Genomic DNA, 14,826 nt, shown 5'->3' with positions numbered 1-14,826 from the left:
ATTAACTTTAAGATATTAAATTCTAAGTTTGCAATGACCCAAGTTTAAATAACTTTCATTAATTTAAGATCTTGCTTATGAATTTTAAATGGCTAAATTTAAATCTCATAAAGATAATGAAAAACATAATTTCCACCTTTTTCAATATGGGTTTGATATTAAATATTGGAATGTTTTTTTTTTTTGAATTTTAATAGATTTTTGGGACACTGTAATGTCCTAGCTTTTGAATATGCTAATAATGTTTAAAATTTTCATAAAGAAAATTTGTCAAACATATTGCAAGCATACATTGTTACAATTATTTTGTAGTAATGAGAACAAGGGGGGATTTCACAAAATACACCAAAAAGAACAACTTTGCAAAAGGAACATTGACCAAGTCTTTATTCAATAGATGGTGGAATTTATACAACAATGCAATAAATGGAAAACTTGGAAACTTGGCATATCTCTATTGCAAGGGAAACCCACTTTTGATGAACATAACACGACTGCTACAAGAACTCTACAATGGATTCGACATCCCATGAATCAATTCAGTGTTTTAAAGCACCAGTGAAGGATCTGTATGACCCCTCCTTCCTCTTTCTCCACTAAATCACAAATGAGAAATCTGATACGATCCCTCCTTGTAAACCGGCTAGGGTTTATAGTTTCAACGCCGAAGCCAATTTTGGCCAGATCTACTAGGGTGGCTCTCACACCATCAAAACTACCCTCCTCGCTTTGGGTTTTCACCCAACCTTCAAGCTCCAAGAGCTCTCAGATCAATTATCAAACAATCATCCAATTCAACATGTCCAAGAGAGAGCTCCTGTCCTCCTTTTATTGTCATGAGATAGCAGAATACCATGGCCCATATGAATACCATTTTGATTACCATGGATCCCTTTTTTTCCCCTTTTATATCACTCGTAAATGGACATAAAAACTCTTTCTTTGATAGTTGTATGTTGTACTTATCCCTTTATTAATTCTTTCAATCCTTTATTCTAAATTAGGAAAGTGATAAAATATTTTTAATATTATGTTCATATTCCAAGAGGCAACAAAATATATGGATATGGTAACCCTTCAAGAAGTTTTATAAATCATGGGATGAGGGATGCCCAAATTTTCCCCATTTTCCCTAAAAATTTGGATAAAAATTTGGTCATATTTTTGATGTGAATGATAGTTTTACCATATTAATAATGTTTTGGTCCATGATAAAGTTTTTTGGTGCTCTCTAAATTGACACAAAGCATTTTAATAACCTAAAAATGATTAGACCATTGAAAAAAGTCAATGTGATGTTCCATAGATTTTGGCATAGATGGGTGGAAATAGGATGTTTTGAGTGCCAAATATTCCATGTTCTCATCCAACATTTTGGTATGAAGATCAAAAATATTTTATCTCACTATTGTTTTAGGAGCTGAATTTTGCCGAAGCAAATCTTTTAGGTTAAAAGCAAACTCTATAAAACATTTTAAAAATGCTCACTTATGGGTAGAAGTTGAGATTAAAAAGAAATTATTTGATTAAATGTGATGTTTCCTTACAACTTAGTTTGCAATGTGTCACACTTTTGTTGGGGCTTGTTTTTTCTTCTTTGTGTTTGGCTGGGGTCAATTTGTGCATAGTAGTTTTATTATGCAACTTTAAAATTGTCTTTCCTCTAGGCACAACCATGTTGTAAATGTCACCACTCTACTCAATGGATGATTTGCATTGATGGTTGGAGATGTTTGGAATATATTGAATCCCCTTATCTCTTTATGCAACTTTTATATTGCTATAAAGTTGGATGTTTTGGGTGTGGTTCGCAGATAACTTTGGTGGCATTTAGTTTACCTAGTTTATGCCTTGAGGGCATTGTGAAGGTCCTACCCTAGCATTTCTAATTATGAGCACCTAGGAATTAGGTTAATTTAAGTATAGTACCACATTTTGAAAGTCCCACCAGGTTGTTGTTGTGTGGCTACTTAATAGTGTTGTGAACATCATGTTGGTGAAAAAAAACATCAAGGATTTGGAAACAAAAATCTAACAACATTGAGGGAAATATTGAAAAATATCAGTAAAATTAAAATAATACAAATATACATATATATATAAATCATCAAAGCCTCAAAAAATCATCAAACAATATAATAAATGTATCCTATCATCATGTGTCATCTACAATGAAATCAAATAAATGAACTAATGATTGCCTCTTCCCCTTTTATGGGAAAAGGTAATGGCTTTTCCTCTATAGGAAGAAGTCTCTAGGGCTAGTGCTAAACATTGATGTTCTTTCGACGAAATAGATCCTATAACTCACTGTCCTCCACTGGTGCTACTGCCAAACCTAACTTGCTATGTTGGAGTCTATGAATGGGGTGGCTACACTCCTAGTGTGAATAGTCACCTCTTGTGAAAGTGCTGCTAGATGATCCTCCTCCACTTCCTCTCTCTCCCCTACTACCTCCTCGTGTAACTAATAATGGATTGATTCCATGATAGGCTTCTTAATTTCAACCCTCCATGCAATAGTTGTATTAATCCCATCCAATGAGATGGGCTCCCAATTATATGTTTTTTCAAGCTACCTCACTCACAATTAGAGATTGTAGTTGATGTAGACCATGTCATTAGGGAAAATTTTAGGGGTGAAATTTTGCAAATGGGTTATTTTTTGAACATTTTTTGAAAAAAATATCTGGCAATTTAGTGAAAAATTTAGCTAATTTTTACATATATACGATTAAATGGATGATATTCGCCAAAAAATTGCGAACTTAAATAGTAAATTACATGATTTCTATTGAATATTCACCTACATTCTATACATATGATTTTTCAAACTAGAATATTCACCTACAAGACTATATATGGGAAAAGTATTTAGTCCTTAAAAAATACACTACATGTCATTAATACATTGGATATTCAACTTGTATGAAACTCATAAATTATAATTTATTAAATTACGAAATAAATAATTACAATATATAATTAGAGGATTAGGCACAAAATAATAAATTAAAATTTATAGCATGTTGCATCTCTTTGTGTGTATTTTGTCAGATAAACTGTAGTTGTGCTTTCATTTTGAAGAGTTACATGTTTGGTTAAGCACCCAAATGGAAAGTTTTTGTAAATGGGGTACTCTTGCACCATGGCTTGTCCACCAAGTATCTACAACAAATAAAAGAAACATATGAAAATGCATTGAAATTTGAAAGTTGAAAGTTGAAACAAGCTAGGAAGAGAAATTGAAATTTGATATTTAAAACAAAATTAAGCTTACCTAGCATTTTGGTCTTCCTATCTTGAATAGCTATATCAAAGGCACATGTTTTTCCAACCATCCTTTAAATTTCCATTTCCTTAAAAATTTCCACACATTCTTATGGATTTGGTACCATCCTTTGAACATGTGAAGAATCCATCCATGACCTTAGCATCAAATCTAAATCCCTTGGAGTAAGAGAATGTGGGGTTAAGGTAGACCCCTATAGCATGAATAGGGCAATGGAGTGTATTGTTCCTTTGCTCATCAATCACAATCCATATCAATAGTTGTTTCTTAAATCCATCATGTTGTGGAGGTAAATCCCTTCTGCGGACAGAGATGATCCCTACTAGCCCAAATGGGGTCTGGCAACAATCAAACAACGCTAACACGCAGGTTCCTAATTGCAAATCAAAGACCGATGATGAGGGCCTACCTGGATTCCAACGCTAGTACTTGTAGAAGAGTCGTCGCTCCCGTTCCTTTGCTCCGGCTTGTCACAATCCCCACGATCCTCGTGAACAGACACCTGCACATGGAAAGAACGACACAAACACAAGCATAAAATCCAATAGATGCAACTATATATCAGTCAGAAAGGATATAACTCAATCATCATTACAAAATATAATAAGAGTGGAACCATAATGATAGTCGTCTATTATTGATAAACAACAAAGAAGAATACAACCATAGTTCTGACGTCAAATCCTCCTTTGGCTGGGTGATCAGTAGCACATGCCTTGCAAAGCTTGTTGGGAATGGGGAACAAGCCTCTCTCTCCTTGGTTACTTGGATAAGAATCTCCTCACTTAAGATTTAGCCTCATGGGAATGAATAAGGCTCCTTGTAGCATGAACTTGGCAATTCTCAGACTTTGAGACTTAGAATTTGGAAAATGGGGACTTTAACTTGTCAAAGGCAAAAGGACAAGCTTTTATAGATAGAGGAGAAGGAGTTAGGGTCATCCACAAGATTCATGGGATTGGCTTTATCACTAAGAAGCTTCCATGAGAGGTGGAGAACTACTTCCCTTCTATGGAGATTCGAAGCCAAACTGACCCAACTCAATATAGATTCAGTTCATGAGTGGGTTAGGAAGAACCTTCGTAAGTTTGTTTGTTAAAAACTTTACCCAACTGGGCTGGCGCGAGTGCGACTCTGAGACAGAGAGCCAGATGGCACGCCCTCTTTGGAGGATTTCCCCCATTGGCGCGAGTGATACACAGTGGAAACGCGCCAATGGAAAAAGGGCTATTTTTATGGGTATTTTGCAGAAGGTGTCTTCAGGGCATATGAAGTACATACTCAAGGGGATACAATGCAAGTGTTTTCAGGTTATGTCACTTCTCACAGGTCCCGGAATAAGTCCTCCAATGTGCGGGAGAAGGGGTAACAGGGACGGTGACAAATTACTGTGTAACAGATGCCCTCTAAAGCATGAAGCTCGAGAGAGAGAGGGGTGAAATGATTTACAAGAACATGGCCAACTGAAAACACTGCCGCAGGAGAACCTGCATGGAGAAGTACAACTGATATCTCAAGTACATTATGTATGTGGTATGGACACAACCATCCATAGCAGAGTACATAAAAATCCAGATCCAAGGTATGGGCGCAGCCATCCAGTACGGATCGATAAATAGACTCAGGCATGGTCGCAGCCATCTAGTGAATGAGTCATGTAATGATCATAAAAATCGCAACCTGGATCTCAACAAACAAAATCCAGGGTCTTGCGCTCCATCTCGACCTGAACAATGTACAAGTTCAAGCATGCGAATATAGGAGTCGAAGTCGAACATGCAAGAACATCGTCTGATTACCAGTCAATGATGAAAACTGTTAACAGACGCGAGAGGTACCACCAATAATGACAATGGTCCTCAAGGTACTATAGGTACAATCTACGGCATGCGAATTAGTGAGCCGGCGTCGAACACCCGTAGAATCATTCGATTGGAGGCCAATGATGAAAACCTCGCGTCGAACACGAAGAACCCGCCATTGAGGCATGCAGGCTCCAAGGCACCTGAAGGGAGTCTCTAGGTCAACTTCCTGGATAATGAGCTGAAGTCGACAGGAAGTGACTTTGATCGAAGGTGGGCCATAATGTTTCCCACATCATCGACACGAGACAGAGAAGGATAAGATGTTTTGTGTGAGGTATCAGAGGGAGGTTGAGTATTCTGCAGAGGTCAACTTCTCTTGAACATATTGGCAGCGCGACAGTGGACTTGGCAGTATTTGACATCAAATGATCAAGGGTCATGGTGACGAGGTAATGAGCAGATGAGAGGTCAAACAGGATAACCCAAACCCATGGAGGCAAGTGTAAAAACAAGATGAGATGTCCCCACCCAGACACGAATGCAGACAAGTGCCATGTTCAAGAGCGACATACTGCCGAAACGACAATAATTGTGGTCCCATTTTCCCCACCATTGCTGGCGAGTACCCCAGTTATTTTTGATGACAAGCTTGACGGGGATAGTGTAGAAATTTTGAATAATTTAACACATATTCACAGAGATTATCCTGATCATACAATTATAAGCGGAACATGTATAATACATAATCTCCTCTACATTGATCATCAATTTACAGAAGCAGAAACATTCACAGGCACACATAGAAGCATCAATCAAACTCATTAACACAGTATGTATCCCGGGGAAAGCATCTCGCTAAAAACCCCACACTATCTATATATTATATTGATTGAATCATGTAACATTACAAAGTACAATGCTTATCACAAGCAATCCAGTACCAGCTCCACTTGTTACACACAATACAGCCCAGATCTGATCTCCAAATCTCTTCCACTTCTTGCCTGCCTCTCCAGCTCAATACCTGCTCAAGAACTGATGAGAATGGTTTACCAAACTCGTATTTGACCTGCAAATAATCACTCACACTCTGTTGGACGTGAGCACAGGCTACAATTCATGGTATTGGCCAATTCATTGGCATACTCAATCCCTCTAATTGTGCAAATCATCATGCACAGCTATAGTCACAACTGATAGCAATTTGATCCTCTAACACCTGTCCCTGCTGAACTGAACATGCACTGACATGCAACTGAGTTAACTGATGTATTCTATAGTTGCATTATGAGTTAATAACTTGTGAATTAATTAATAACTAATTCACCCAACTCATCTCTAGTCTATTGATCAGTTAGACTAAATACAACTAGTTTAACAAGGCTAAACTGAACACAACTCCATCAACTGCACCTCCAGTCCACTAAACTCAACTCACTTGAGTTCTAACTGAAGTCCTGCATGCAAATATTAGTCATCCCATAGGTAACCATGTATTTCCCTCTGGTATCTGCATGTACCACATCCGTAGCTCATCTTGAAGTGCTCCAAGAGAATAAGATCAAGTTTATAGTCCAAATATTATTATGAGACAATAATATTTGAATTTTCTATTTTTGACAGCCAGTCTAAAAATAGACTTTGATCACTCACACTGTGGTCACCCACACTGTGATCACTCATACTGTGATCACCCACACTGTGATCATCCACACTGTGATCACTCATACTGTGGTCACCCACACTGTGATCATCCACATTGTGATCACTCATACTGTGGTCACCTACACTGTGGTCACCCACACTGTGATAAAAAATAGAACTTGTGCCATAATTTGCCTGCGGGCCCACTTAGTGAAGGCGACTCATTTCACTAAGCTCCATCATCTTGTTGCATTCTCAACAAGCATTTCTTGTTGCAAACTTTTCAACACTCCCTCTCAACAAGAAAGGCTTCCTCTCAAACCCGATCCTGAAACTCTGGAATGTTCTCCATGCAACACATCTGGCTGGTCCACATGCTCTGTCATCAAAGTCTTTGACTGCTATTGCCTCTGTCGACTGAAAACTCTGCATCTCTGTGCTCTTCAGTATCTGACTGCTCTAGCCTCTGTCACTTTGATCTCTGACTGCATCTGTGCTGCTGCTAGTTCTATCCCCCAGCATTGCATCCGCACTGCACCTCCCAACTGACCTCCCTATTGGCTAGAAACACCCTCTGATGCTGAAGCTCTACCTGCTGCTGACAAGTGCTCCCTCTCTGAAATCTGCGCTACTGCAACATCTCCATGCATCTCGCACCATTGCACACCTCTCTGTGCCACCTAGCACTGTGCAAAACACTTGTGCCTCTCACATTGTTGCAGCCTGCTAGCTATGCGCTGTCCTGGGATTCCCTGCACTGTCGCTCTCTCTGCCGCTCCATCCGCATCTATCTCTACCCAATCAGTCAGTTCCTACTACTACACATTTGGGGCTCCCGTAGCAAGGTCTCATCCAAGAGGTTGGGTACCTCAATGATCTTGCCCCTCCTCCTTGGGATGATCAATCCACATCACCCCACCTCCTACTTGGAGGTATGGCTGCATGCGATCCCTCAGCCCACCTGGCTCGAAGTTTCCCCCTACTGGAGGTCTTTGCATGAGTAGATGTCTCTACTTGATCTCCTCTTAGTTTCCCTTGTTGTGGCTGCTCCACAACCTCCTGAAGCTGCTGCACCAATCGTGGCTCCTCCACAATCGTCTGAGACTTCTTATGGCTCTGCATGTTGAGAGGTAATATACGCTCCCTCTCAACTACCAAGTATCCATCAATTGCCTTGCTGCTCAAGGCTTTGCATGCATCTTGAACCTCAAGAGCATACAGGTTCCTGACCCGTGAACCAATCTCATGACAACGAAAGCATCTCACCTTCGACTTGTCAACCTTCTTCCCATCACAGGAAGAACTGGATTCGGAAAGAGAAACCTTCCCCTTCCCCTTCTTCGCCTTACTCGCTAAGGCACAGTTCTCCTCATCCTGCATGGATGAAGAACCGTCTCTGGTGCTCCACCTGATCTCCTCCTACACAAGATCTGACCATAGTCTTTCCCATCCTCGCAATTTCTCCCGACCATTGACAGAGTCCCGATAGGAATGCCAACTCTTCGGAAGACCAAGGAGAGCCAAGCTCACCAAGTCCTCATCATCGACAGTAACCCCCACACTTCCTAGCTCATCCCGGCATTAGGTGAACTTCGTGAGATACTGAGGCATACTGTCACCATTCTCACACTTAATGTTTCTGAGTTTTATCTCTTGCTTTGGAATTAAATTCGAATTCCACCAGCTCAAAACTCAACCGCCTCTGATCTAGAATTCGTGAGAACAAAGTATTTCTCGTACAAAGATTGACTGTATGGGCTTTTACCGGATATCTCACCTTCCAAAAGAAGGATGAATCCAGAGGCTACCTAGCCCGATTACAGACTTTGCCTGAAGAAATAAAATGTAAACACTTCCTGAATAATAGATCTGATGATCAGTCCTCGCTTGATATCCTGTAAAAATCTCTTCTACAAATCAAGCAGCTCTGATACCATGTAGAAATTTTGAATAATTTAACACATATTCACAGAGATTATCCTGATCATACAATTATAAACGGAACATGTATAATACATAATCTCCTCTACGTTGATCATCAATTTACAGAAGCAGAAACATTCACAGGCACACATAGAAGCATCAATCAAACTCATTAACACAATATGTATCCTGGGGAAAGCATCTCGCTAAAAACCCCACATTATCTGTATATTATATTGATTGAATCATGTAACATTACAAAGTACAATGCTTATCACAAGCAATCCAGTACCAGCTCCACCTGTTACACACAATATAACTTAGATCTGATCTCCAAATCTGTTCCACTGCTTGCCTGCCTCTCCAGCTCAATACCTGCTCAAGAACTGATGAGAATGGTTTACCAAACTCGTATTTGACCTGCAAATAATCACTCACACTCTGTTGGACGTGAGCACAGGCTACAATTCATGGTATTGGCCAATTCATTGGCATACTCAATCCCTCTTATTGTGCAAATCATCATGCACAGCTATAGTCACAACTGATAGCAATTTGATCCTCTAACACCTGTCCCTGCTGAACTGAACATGCACTGACATGCAACTGAGTTAACTGATGTATTCTATAGTTGCATTATGAGTTAATAACTTGTGAATTAATTAATAACTAATTCACCCAACTCATCTCTAGTCTATTGATCAGTTAGACTAAATACAACTAGTTTAACAAGGCTAAACTGAACACAACTCCATCAACTACACCTCCAGTCCACTAAACTCAACTCACTTGAGTTCTAACTGAAGTCATGCATGCAAATATTAGTCATCCCATAGGTAACCACGTATTTCCCTCTGGGATCTACATGTACCACATCCGTAGCTCATCCTGAAGTGCTCCAAGAGAATAAGATCAAGTTTATAGTCCAAATATTATTATGAGACAATAATATTTGACTTTTCTATTTTTGACAGCCAGTCTAAAAATAGACTTTGATCACTCACACTGTGATCACTCACATTGTGGTCACCCACACTGTGATCACTCATACTGTGATCACCCACACTTTGATCATCCACACTGTGATCACTCATACTGTGGTCACCCACATTGTGATCATCCACACTGTGATCACTCATACTGTGGTCACTATAGGCTCTAGTGCCTCCTTCCTTCTCCTATTGTGTCATATTTGTAAATCCTTCAATCCTATCCCAAGTTGTTCTTAAGGGGGGATGTTAGGATATTCCGACACATAGGATATAGTTAAGTTCAACTTGGTCTAGTATAGAGTTAGGTTAGAGTTAGGTAAAGTGTGTTTCTTTACCGTTGTACATTTTGTAACTTACAATCCGACGGTCACGATATGTAGTGATCCGACGGTTCACTCTCACCTCGGTATTACCGACACTTGATCCGTGGCTTGACACCCGATTGGTCCATGAGTTCTATTTAAAGCGCATGGAGGGTCATTGTTCGAGTAATCCGTGCATGAGAGAAGCTTATGTAAATTTTCATTCTTTGATTAATAAATTGTCTGTACCCACGTTGGGACAGGCCGTGGACTGTTTCCCTCCTTGCACTCTGAGGGTTTTAACCACGTCAAAAATACTGGTGTATTGATTTGAGATCTGGTTGTGAGCGGTGTCCTTTTGGTATTCTTCTGTGGAACTTACCCTGTAAATTCCTACAAGAGGGTGCGATCATACCAGCGTTAATGCACCGGATCCCATTAGAACTCCGCAGTTAAGCGCGCTTGGGCTAGAGTAGTAATGGGATGGTGTGATAATCAAAGTGCCATTCAGCTATGCAAAGATCCAGTCCAGCATCAGCGCAGCAAACACATTGAACTACACATGCACTTCATCAGAAAGCTCATTCTTGACCATGTTCTTGAAGTGCAATATTGTCCAACGGATGATCAGGTTGCAGACATCTTCACAAAGGCTCTCACAGAGGCGAAGTTCACTAAACTTCGATATATGCTTGGAGTTCAGGAAGTTGTCACTAAGGGGGATAGGCTCTAGTGCCTCCTTCCTTCTCCTATTGTGTCATATTTGTAAATCCTTCAATCCTATCCCAAGTTGTTCTTAAGGGGGGATGTTAGGATATTCCGACACATAGGATATAGTTAAGTTCAACTTGGTCTAGTATAGAGTTAGGTTAGAGTTAGGTAAAGTGTGTTTCTTTACCGTTGTACATTTTGTAACTTACAATCCGACGGTCACGATATGTAGTGATCCGACGGTTCACTCTCACCTCGGTATTACCGACACTTGATCCGTGGCTTGACACCCGATTGGTCCATGAGTTCTATTTAAAGCGCATGGAGGGTCATTGTTCGAGTAATCCGTGCATGAGAGAAGCTTATGTAAATTTTCATTCTTTGATTAATAAATTGTCTGTACCCACGTTGGGACAGGCCGTGGACTGTTTCCCTCCTTGCACTCTGAGGGTTTTAACCACGTCAAAAATACTGGTGTATTGATTTGAGATCTGGTTGTGAGCGGTGTCCTTTTGGTATTCTTCTGTGGAACTTACCCTGTAAATTCCTACAGTCACCCACAATGTGGTCACCCACACTGTGATCAAAAATAGAACTTGCGCCGTAATTTGCCTGCGGGCCCACTTAGTGAAGGCGACTCTTTTCACTAAGCTCCATCATCTTGTTGCATTCTCAACAAGCATTTCTTGTTGCACACTTTTCAACAGATAGCATATGCTTGAAAGGCGTCATTTCGACGGAATCCGATGTCATTAATTTTTAACGAGTCTGACAAAGGAAGAACTTGGTGTCTTTTCATGTTTAGAGAGTTTGAAAAGACAGCAGAAAAGGAAACTCCAGGGGTGTCCTTTTTCGTAAATTTGTGTCTCTCGAGTCCGAAAAAGTATAAAACAATGCTCGAAAGAACCGCCCGACCATTACGATCGAGGAGTACTTTTCATGATTAGTGACTTCGACCTGAAAAAGTAAAAAAGTGACTGAAATCACGTTGTTTCATAACCGTTAACGAGCCTGAAATGACAAGGGCCCGACAATCTTTTCGTCTTTACACGGTTAGAAAAGAGTTTAAAGACGACCGCCTCTTATTTACGTTTAACGAGTCAAGAGGAAAAACTCGGCAATCTTTTTGTCTTTAAACAGTCGGAAAAGCGCTGAAAGCAGACCTCCATTTTTATTCTCTTTAACGAGTCAAATAGGGAAAATACTTGGCAATCTTTTCATATTTTACGAGTCAAAAAAGAGCTTAAAGGTGACTCATCCTAGAGGAACGAGTGGTATAAAGGGTAGCAACTGGTTCCGGCAATGGTGGAACTACTCAAAACATGTAATGGTCAGGAGGCTGGCTAATAAAACCACTCATCGCTGCGGTTCCTCAGGAAAGGTAAAACAACCAAGTGAAAGCATATGATCGGCCAAAGAGATGGTGGCAATGGAATGAAACAACCAAGGCTCATCTAGCAGAATTTAGCGGATAGGCGGCAATCATAAGATGTAAATTAAGTATGGGTTCATTTTTACACAAGCTTGAACCATGGAGAACTCTGCTTGGATTCGGTTTCATGTTTACACAAGCTTGAAACGAAAAACTATGCTTGTTATGAGTTCGCATGCCCCCAGCCTAATGACGCAAAACGAGGTACATGCCCCCCAAGCTTCATTGCATTCAACAAAGTGGATGGAATGAAGGTTCACTCTCGAGATCTATGAAAGAATCGACTTGTATTTTACGAGATCTTAATCAAAATACTCTATTTGGGAAGGGAGTTGTTTCATTTTTTAATGAGGTTGACATAGGAAAAGAACTATCCTCATAACCCTTATTTCATTTTTTAACGAGGTCGACATAAGATCAAAACTATCCTCGTAACCCTTGTTTCATTTTTTAATGAGCTTGACACAAGATCAGGAACTATGCTTGACCAGATCCAGTTTCTTTTTTTAAGGAGCTTGACATAGGAAAGTGAACTATGCTTTGACCAGACCTAGTTTCATTTTTTAAGGAGCTTGACACAGGAAAGCGAACTATGTTCCGAACAAACTTCATCATAATGAACAGGAAGTCATCACTTCCAAGAATGGCACTCCCGGTGGGAGGACAACATCTTGGAAGTCAGGATCCAATGCCCCCAGGACATTATGCACGACGGCATCATCATGGGATACAAGCACGGGGTAGGTAGCCACGTAGTTGACCTGCGGTGGGGCAGACACAACCGGTGGGTAAAAACCAGGAGGGGGTGGTAGCTGCGCAGGAGGCATCGGGGGACTAAAGAACGATAATTGATCTATAGTCACGATTCTTCCGTTGTGTGGAAAGCAAACCACACGGAAAAGCGAAGAGACAAGGGCCCCCATGGCATAAACATAGTCACGGCCAAGGAGAAGACTGAAATCTAAAGCACCTTGGACAACCAGCACGTCCATATAGACAATTTTGCCTCCCAAAGTAATAGGAAATTTCTGGAGGACCCCTAGAGGTTGACTGGTTCCCCCGTCAAATGCTAACAGATTCTGTGTGACTGGCCCAAGCTGCAGGGAACCTAAAGCTTGCCAAGTAGTGGATGACATGAGACTGACAGATGCACCTTCATCCAAAATAGTGCCAGGTACTGCCTTATCATAGGCAAGTACTGTAATCTAGAAAGGCACATGGGATGGACGGCGGAAAGCAGTCAGGTGACTCCAGTCGAAGGAGATGGCCAAACTACTTGGTGGGGGAATCGTATGATTGCCCCATGCTCTATAGGAACCGAAGAAGGACTTTCGAGAGCAGCAGGGATAGGAGAGTCATTTATGGACTCAGGGGAATCTGAGGAGACGAGAAGAACATGGGCATGATGCTCTTCCAAAATAGAGTGATCGACGGGTGGTGAGCTCGAGTCGACACTCTTTTCGACCAATGGTTGGTCTGGAACAGGCTTGGCACAGCCTGGTTCGGGAAGAGGAACCTGGACAAGAGAAGAATCTAAGTCAATCTCTTTGTCAACAGGGAGAGGTCTGAAGAGAGCCTCTGATAACCAACAGGAAGTTGGGGTGTAGAAGCTGTAAGACTTTCCAAAACAGCGGAAGCTTTATCCACAAGCGGACAAAGGTGAAGGGGATGATTGCCCTCACATAGTCTACAGGGGATTCGAATCTTCCCTTTCTTCTGAATGTTGTCAGTTGATAGGGTGGGATCGCCATGAGCTTCAGAGGATGATGAGGGACGAGCCGGATCGCGAGACCATACTTCTAAGATCCTGGGAATGCCAGGACAATCACGAATAAGGTGGTCATCCCTGCACAATCTACAAGGAAATTTGACCTTCCGCGGAGGAGCAGAAGGTGGCTCGACTTGAGTTGTACTTTTAACCTCTCGCTTAAGAGACTTCTTCTTCTTCTTCTTCTTAGCCACCTGGTTACTTGAATCCAGACTTTCACCAGGCGAAGTAAAAGATGAGGACGCAGAAACAGGCGAAGAAGGGGAGAGGTCCACCTTAGAATCAACATGATGTTGTTCGGTGGTGGAACTGATTGACCAGCAGTTGAGACGGTAGGGACCAGAGAGGTTGAGAACAACCAAACAGGAAATGCAACAGTTAACCCAGGAAGGGACAACGTTGCCATGTAAGGAGCACCAACATTTCCAAAAGGAGGGAAATGACCAGGATTCCCATCAGAGGGGATGCCTGGGTTGGTAAACTCTGGAAAAGTTTCCATCACAAACGAGAAAAAACCCTACTCAAACTAACGCAAACAAGATCTAACCGGGTAAATGTGAATCGTGGTCGAATAAATTTTAAGACGTAAGGACATAACTTGACCTTTTCATTTTTTAAGAGTCGAGAAAAGGACAAAAAGATGACTCTAGTCGCCTTCGAATGTTTAATGAGCCTGAAGTGACAAGTGCTCAGATGAGCCTTTTCTTTTAGGGAGTCTGAAAAGGATCAAAAGTGACTACTCTGGAGAGCTAGGCAAAAGGGTTTACCAGACAACCCGTAAAACTGCATATACACCTTGGTAATCATATGAAAACCAAGGACTTCCCGTACAGCAGACAATCTTCCCGAATGCTGTGTTCAGTGCGTTACGGCTTGTAAGGCGGCAAACATGGCTTACTATGGATAAAGGATGATAACCTAGTGGGGTCTCCCCATATACTCGATGGTACGTGGGAG

This window comes from Pinus tabuliformis, chromosome 4_1 (genome assembly GCF_031772625.1).
Source record: "Pinus tabuliformis cultivar Carrire ecotype Pingquan chromosome 4_1, CPIR1, whole genome shotgun sequence".
Classification (NCBI taxonomy): Eukaryota; Viridiplantae; Streptophyta; class Pinopsida; order Pinales; family Pinaceae; genus Pinus; species Pinus tabuliformis.
The sequence above is the reverse complement of the archived record's forward strand: the minus strand, read 5'-3'. Positions refer to the sequence as shown.